Here is a 7,873-nt window from a genome sequence, read left to right on the forward strand (position 1 = left end):
GTGATGGAGTGAGACTCTGTCTCAAGAAAAAACAAACAAGCCAACCCACCTATCTTTTGTAATTTTAAAAAAAATAGATTTTTTGCCAAGCGCCATGGCTGACGCCTGTAATCCCAGCACTTTGGGAGGCCGAGGCGGGCAGATCACGAGGTCAGGAGATCGAGACCATCCTGGCTAACATGGTGAAACCCCGACTCTACTACAAAAAAAATTAGCCGGGTGTGGTGGTGGGCGTCTGTAGTCCCAGCTACTCAGAGGCTGAGGCAGGAGAATGGCGTGAACTCAGGAGGCGGAGCTTGCAGTGAGCCAAGATTGCGCCACTGCACTCCAGCCTGGGTGACAGAGCAAGACTCTGTCTTTAAAAAAAAAAAAAAAATTTTTTTTTTTTTTTGAGACGGAGTTTCGCGCTTGTTGCCCAGGCTGGAGTGCAATGGTGCGATCTCAGCTCATCACAACCTCCGCTTCCCGGTTCAAGCAATTCTCCTGCCTCAGCCTCCCGAGTAACTGGGATTACAGGCATGCACCACCATTCCTGGCTAATTTTGTATTTTTAGTAGAAACGGGGTTTCTCCATGTTGGTCAGGCTGGTGGCGAACTCCCAACCTCAGGTGATCTGCCTGCCTCGGCCTCCCAAAGTAGTACTGGGATTACAGGCATGAGCCACAGCACCCAGCTTTTTTTTTTTTACAACTTTATTGAAATATAATTGAAGTGTCATAAGCTGCGCATAAGGAGTGCAATTTGATGAGTTTTGACATCTGTGTATACTTTGAAGCCATTGCCACAATTGGGTAACAAGTATTTCCATCATCCCCAATTCATATTATGTTTTTAAATCTCAAAACTAAAATATAACAGAGAAGTGGGATTTTTGGTGATGTTCCCCCTCAATTTTCCTTGTTCTCTGAGTGTGGTTACATGATTCTATTACTTATTTATTTCCTTATATATTTTTTGAGATGGGGGTCTCGCTCTGTCACTCGTGCTGGAGTGCATTATTGCAATCCTAGCTCACTGCAGCCTCAGACGCCTGGGCTCAAGTGATCCTCCTAACTCAGCTTCCTGAAGTGCTGGGATTACAGGCGTGAGCCACCGCGCCCAGCCTAGAAGTAATTTTAAAATCAAAACACACACACACCGTCACACACCCTCAGCAGCAGCCCAAGCAAAAGTTCAAGCAAACCCCTCCCAGAGGCCACCCTTTCCCTTTACTGAAGAATAGGCTGGGACCCAACAGCCCCCTCTGCTGGAGACAATGCAGAACTTCTCATGCCTCAAAGCCCTGGGGATGGAAAGCATGCAGGTGTCAGTCAACAGCTGAAAGAATAAATAGAGGCGGGGCACGGTGGCTTACACCTGTAATCCCAGCACTTTGGGAGGTCGAGGAGGGTGGATCATTTGAGGTCAGGAGTTCAAGACCAGCTTGACCAACATGGCGAAACCGTGTCTCTACTGAAAATATGAAAAAATTAGCCTGGTGTGGTGGTGCATGCCTGTAGTCCCAGCTACTCAGGAGGCTGAGGCAAGAGAATTGCTGGAACCCAGGAGACGGAGGTTGCAGTGAGCCGAGATCGTGCCGCTGCACTCCAGCCTAGGTGACAGAGCAAGACTCTGTCTCAAAATAAATAAATAAATAATAAAGGAGAAGAAGTTTGAGACCAGCCTGGGCATCATAGTGAGACCCCATCTCTAAAAAAAAAAAAACAAAAACCAAAAATAAAAAAATTAGCTGAGCATTGTGGCATGTGTCTGTAGTCCCAGCTACTCTGGAGGCTGAGGTGGAAGGATTGCTTGAGCCAGGGAGGTTGAAGTTTTAGTGAGCTATGATCATACCCCTGCACTCCACCCTGGGCGACAGAGTGAGACCCTGTCTCAAATTAAATAAATAAATGAAAAGAAAGCTGGGCGCAGTGGCTGACGCCTGTAATCTCAGCACTTTGGGAGGCTGAGGCGAGCGGATCACGAGGTCAGGAGATCGAGACCATCCTGGCTAACACGGTCAAACCCCATCTGTACTAAAAATACAGAAAAATTAGATGGGCATAGTGGGCGACAGAGTGAGACTCCGTCTCAAAAAAAAAAAAAAAAAAAAGAAGGAAACTGTAGTACATCCAGACAATGGAATATTAATCAGCACTAAAAAGAAAGGAGCTGACAAGCCATGGAAAAACACAGAGGAAACTTAAATGCTTATTACTATATGAAAGACACTATTCTGAAAAGGCTACATACTGTATGATTCCAAATATATGACATTCTTTTTTTTTTTTTTTTTTTTAGAATAGGCAGGAGAATGGGTGAACCCGAGAGGCGGAGCTTGCAGTGAGCCGAGATGGAGTCTCGCTGTGTCCCCCAGGCTGGAGTGCAGTGGCGCGATCTCGGCTCACTGCAAGCTCCACCTCCTGGGTTCACGCCATTCTCCTGCCTCAGCCTCCCTAGTAGCTGGAACTACAGGCGCCCACTACCGCGCCTGGCTAATTTTTTGTATTTTTTTTAGTAGAGATGGGGTTTCACCGTGGTCTTGATCTCCTGACCTCGTGATCTGCCCACCTCGGCCTCCCAAAGTGCTGGGATTACAGGCTGAGCCACCACACCTGGCCTTTTTTTTTTTTGAGACAGAATCTCGCTCTGTCACCCAGGCTGGAGTACAATGGTGCGATCTTGGCTCACTGCAACCTCCATCTCCTGGATTCAAGCAGTTCTCCCACCTCAGCCTCCCAAGTAGCTGGGACTACACGCGCACCATCACTATAGGCAGAGATTGCAGTGAGCCATGATAGTGCCACTGCACCCCAGTGGGGCAACAGAACCAGATCCTGTCTCAAAAAGAAAAAAATGAAATGAAATATTGTACTGATCAATGCTACAACATGGATGAGCCTTGAAAACATTATGCTAAGTGAAAGAAGCAGTCACAAAAGGCCACATATTGTATGATTCTATCTGTATGTCTTATTCTTACAAAATCAGTTTATGATGGCAATTGTTTTAACAGATAGATATAAAATGCATTGAGGAAGGGTGCTTTTTTTTTTTTTTGGAGACGGAGTCTTGCTCTGTCACCCAGGCTGGAGTGCAGTGGCGCGATCTCGGCTCACTGCAAGCTCCGCCTCTCGGGTTCATGCCATTCTCCTGCCTCAGCCTCTCCGAGTAGCTGGGACTACAGGCGCCCACCACCACGCCCGGCTAATTTTTTGTATTTTTAGTAGAGACGGGGTTTCACCGTGTTAGCCAGGATGGTCTCGATCTCCTGACCTCGTGATCCACCCGCCTTGGCCTCCCAAAGTGCTGGGATTACAAGCGTGAGCCACCGCACCCGGCCGGAAAGGTGCTTTTAACAATTTTTGTTTCTTCTTCCTGGTAACCAGGTGCTTGAGGACTGGCCTGGTAGATAGGAAGCCGACTACAGATATGTGCCACCGATCCTGGCTTCCACTTTTTCACTGTTGTCAATAACATTGCTTGTTTTTGTTTGTTTGTTTGTTTGTTTTTGAGAGTTTCGCTCTTGTTGCCCAGGCTGGAGTGCAATGGCGAGATCTCCGCTCACCGCAGTCTCCACCTCCCAGGTTCAAGCGATTCTCTTGCCTCAGCCTCCCGAGTAGCTGAGATTACAGGCACGCACCACCACGCCTGGCTAATTTTGTATTTTTAGTAGAGATGGGGTTTCACCACGTTGGTCAGGCTGGTCTCAAACTCCTGACCTCAGGTGATCCGCCCCCACTGCCTCCCAAAGTGCTGGGATTACAGGCGTGAGCCGCTGCGCTCAGCATGAATAATATTGCTTGAACGTGTATGTACATGTATACAATGGACTGAATGTTTGTGTCCCCTAAAATTTGTATGTTGAAATTCTAGCTGGGCATTGTGGTACACACTTGTAGTTCCAGCTACTCCAGAGGCTGAGGTGGGAGGGTTGCCTGAATCTAGGAGTTCTGGGCTTTAGTGCACTATGCCTGTCAGGTGTCTGCACTAAGTTCAGCATCAGTATGATGACCTCCTGGGTCATCAATATGATGACCATCAGGTTTCCTAAGGAGTGAACCTGCCCAGATAGAAAGTGCAAGCTGGGCGTTTTGGCTCACGCCTGTAATCCCAGCACTTTGGGAGGCCACAGCAAGGTGGATCATGAAGTCAGGAGATTGAGACCATCCTGGCCAACATGGTGAAACCTTGTCTGTACTAAAAATGCAAAAATTAGCTGGGCGTGGTGGTGCACGCCTGTAGTCCCAGCTACTCAGGAGGCTGAGGCAGGAGGATCGCTTGAACCCAGGAGGCAGAGGCTGCAGTGAGCCGAGATTGCACTACTGCACTCCACCCTGGGGATAGAGCAAGATTCCATCTTGAAAAAAAAAAAAAGAAGAAAGAAGAAAGCGCAACAGGTTAAAACTCCTGTGCCAATCAGTAGTGGGATTGTGCCTGTGAATAGCCACTGCACACCACCCTGGGCAACATAGCCAGACCCCATCTCTGAGGGGAAAATATGTAGGTATATATATATGAAATTCTAACCCTCAATGTGCCTGGGAGGTGGTTAAGTCTTGGGTGGAGTCCTCGTGAATGGGATTAGTGGACTTATTTATTTTTTTGAGGTGGAGTCTCGCTCTGTCGCCAGGCCGGAGTGCAGTGGCATGATCTCAGCTCACTGCAACCTCCACCTCCCGGGTTCAAGCAATTCTGCCTCAGCCTCCCGAGTAGCTGGGACTACAGGCACATGCCACCACGCCCAGCTAATTTTTTTTTTTTCTGTATTTTAGTAGAGATGGGATTTCACCATGTTGCCCAAGCTTCTCTCAAACTCCTGAGCTCAGGCAATCTGCCTGCCTCGGCCTGCCAAAGTGCTAGGATTACAGGTGTGAGCCACTGTGCCTGGCCGGGATTAGTGGCCTTATAAAAGGAACCCTGAAGAGCGCTCTCAAATTCTTTTTGCTATGTGAGGATACAGTGAGAATTCTACAGTTTGTGACCTAGAAAAGGGCCCTTGCCAGAATCAAACCGTGTTGACACCCTGATCTGGAACTTCCAGCCTCCGGGACTGTGAGAAATAAATTTCTGTTGTTTTAAAAACCACCTAGACTATGGCAGGCCCCCACTAAGGCAATGTACTTGTTTGAGTCTGCTTTCAGTTCTTCGGAGGATATACCTAGGGACGGTATATTTCTGGGCCATGTCATGTGGCAATTCTATGTTTTACTTTTTGGGGAACTGCACAGGTGCCTTTTTCTTTTTTCGCTGTTTTTTTTGTTTTTTTTTTTTTTAAAGGGTCTTGTTCAGTTGCTTAGGCAGGAGTTCAGTGGCACAATCTCAGCTCACTGCAGTCTCAAGCTCCTGGGCCCAAGCGATCCTTCCACCTCAGCCCCACAAGTAGCTGGGACTATAGGCACACACCACCATGCCCAGCTAATTTTTATAGTTTTTGTAGAGACAGAGTTTCGCCATGTTGCCCTGTTCTCGAACTCTTGAGCTCAAGCGATCCGCCCACCTCCACCTCCCAAAGTGCCGGAATTACAGGTGTGCACCACTGCACCCAGCCAAGGTGCCTTTTTCTAATTCACCCAAAGGCCCCATGTGGGTGGGTGCGATGGCTCTGCTCATGAGGGTCACACAGTCTTCAGGGGTGCTATCCAACCAGCCCTCACCAGGGGCCCAGCCTGGAACTGAGGTCCCTCAGCGTGATTTCTTTCCACCTCCCCAGCCGTTACCCCAACAAGAGGCAGGGAAAGGGGCTCACAGAGTGACCCCCACCAAGTCACACAGCAATAACTGGGGGCCCAGACTTGAGTCCAACCTCCTGAGTCACAATCAGTACTTTTAACCATTTGTACCATCAGGCAAGACATTGTAGATGGCTGGGCTTTCTGCCCTCAGATCTTCATAAGCCCGAATTAAAAGCCTGCGTGAGCTTTTATTCTTTCTTGCTCCTTTTCCACCCTGTCTCCACCCCTGTCCCCACCCACTTGGGAGGCTGGAAGCCAGAGGAGGGCTCCCTTCAAGCAGGATGTGGCCATGTGACCACCATCCATCATCTATCATCCATCATCTGTCATCTGTCAACCCTAGGGAGCTGGGGGCAAGATCAGAAAACTGGGCCATCAATACAGCTGTCCTTTATCCCTGCCCCCAGCCAGAGTGCGGAGCAAAGATCTGAGGGCCATCTTTGTCCGGTGAGAAGCGAGCCCTTGTGGAGCTGCTGGTCACAGGTTCTGAGTGACTGGGGCTGTGAGCCTTCCCTTCCAGACCTGGGCCCCTCCTCAGGAACTCCACTGCCTTCTGCAGAATCAATTATTGATGAGGTCCCTGCAGCCAGGAGAATCCCAGCGGATCTCCTGGCCACCGTTGGCAGCCTTCACAGGAGGCAAAATTGCTGGGACAAGATGAGCTTGTTCCCGAAGACAGGGCCAGTGAGTTGATCCAGGCTGTGGCTTCCAGTGGGCAGAGGCCCAGAGCACCCTCAGGCTAGTGGTGCCAACCACCTGTCAGGGAAGAGGGAGCCCAGGCCTGGTTTGCCTCCCAGACCACCCACCATGTGTCCCAGAAGACAAGGGGTGAGCCTGCTGACAGTGCCCAGGGACAGGAGTCCCATGCCTGCTCCCTCCCCTGCCTGGGGCCCAGGCTCAGACACTGGCTAGTGGCCCTGAATACTGAGGGGGTGCCTGGACAAAGGGGAGGAGGCCAGGAAGGGTCTGTGTTGCCTGGAAGGAGCATGTGACAGTCACACATCCTGGCTGCTCATCAGTTTCCTTCAGGGAAAGGCTGACATATGGGAGATGACATTGGTAGTCCACAGCAGATGGCAGAGGAGCCTGGGAACTGCTGGGAGGGCATTGCATCTCACACAGTGCCTGAAGTGGCAGGTGTCTGTGTGGGGGGGGGATGGGGGGGGTGCCCAGGGTCCACCCCGTCTCCAGGAGCTGCTTCTCCCTCAGGAGAGGAGGGGTCCCTCTCTGTGCTGTGACTTTCTTCCTCTGAAACCCCCTACATGTCTTCTCTCATCCTTGCCCTGGGCTCCCTTGGTTGCTGTGTCCCTCTGCAGTCCCCTCCAAGCCTGGGATTCCTTGGCTACCTGCCAGCATCCCCAGGGGCCCAGAACTCCAAGAGCTGGAGGGAGCTGCCTCCCAATCTAGCCCTGCCTGTGTGGACCCAGGGCTTATGCCCCATGCCAAGCCTGGCTCACCTGTGAAAATGGGGTCGGGCTGGCATCTGCCGTGTGGGCTGTGGAAGGAGTGAATGGGAGAATGCAAAGGCTGGGCCAGAAAGGGGGCTCCAGGAAAGCTGAATGCATGAACGAGTAAGAATTAGTGCAGCCTGGGCAACACAGTAAGACCCTATCTCTGTGAAATTAAAAAAAAATTAAAAATTAGCTGGGCATGCTGGCTCATTCCTGTAGTCCCAACAACTTGGGAGGCTGGGGTGGGAGGATTGCTTGATGATGGAAAGTTGAGGCTGCACTGAGCTATGATCACGCCATTGCACTCCAGCCTGGGCAACAATGCGAGACCTCATCTCAAAAAAAAAAAAATGAGAATTAGTCAATGAAGCCAGGTGCAGTAGTGCACCTGTAGTCCCAGCTACTCAGAAGGCTGAGACAGGAGGATTGCTTGAGACTGGGAGTTTGAGGCCAGCCCAGGCAACACAGCGAGACCCTGGCTATGTTGCCTTAAAAAAAAAAAAAAGAAAAAAAGAAAAAGAATTTAAATTAAAAAAGAGTCAATGAATGAGTGAATGTGTCAATTTAACCGATCCTCTGTCCATTTCAGTATTCAGCTACCTAGATTGTAGGTGACCTGAGTTCTCCTGGGTTAAGATGCCCTGCATCCCTCCAGAGAGTGGTTTATCTGGCAGTGGTCCATTCCATCCCCCAGGCTGAAATGTGAGT

The sequence above is a fragment of the Nomascus leucogenys genome, chromosome 7b (genome assembly GCF_006542625.1).
Source record: "Nomascus leucogenys isolate Asia chromosome 7b, Asia_NLE_v1, whole genome shotgun sequence".
In the NCBI taxonomy this organism is placed as follows: Eukaryota; Metazoa; Chordata; class Mammalia; order Primates; family Hylobatidae; genus Nomascus; species Nomascus leucogenys.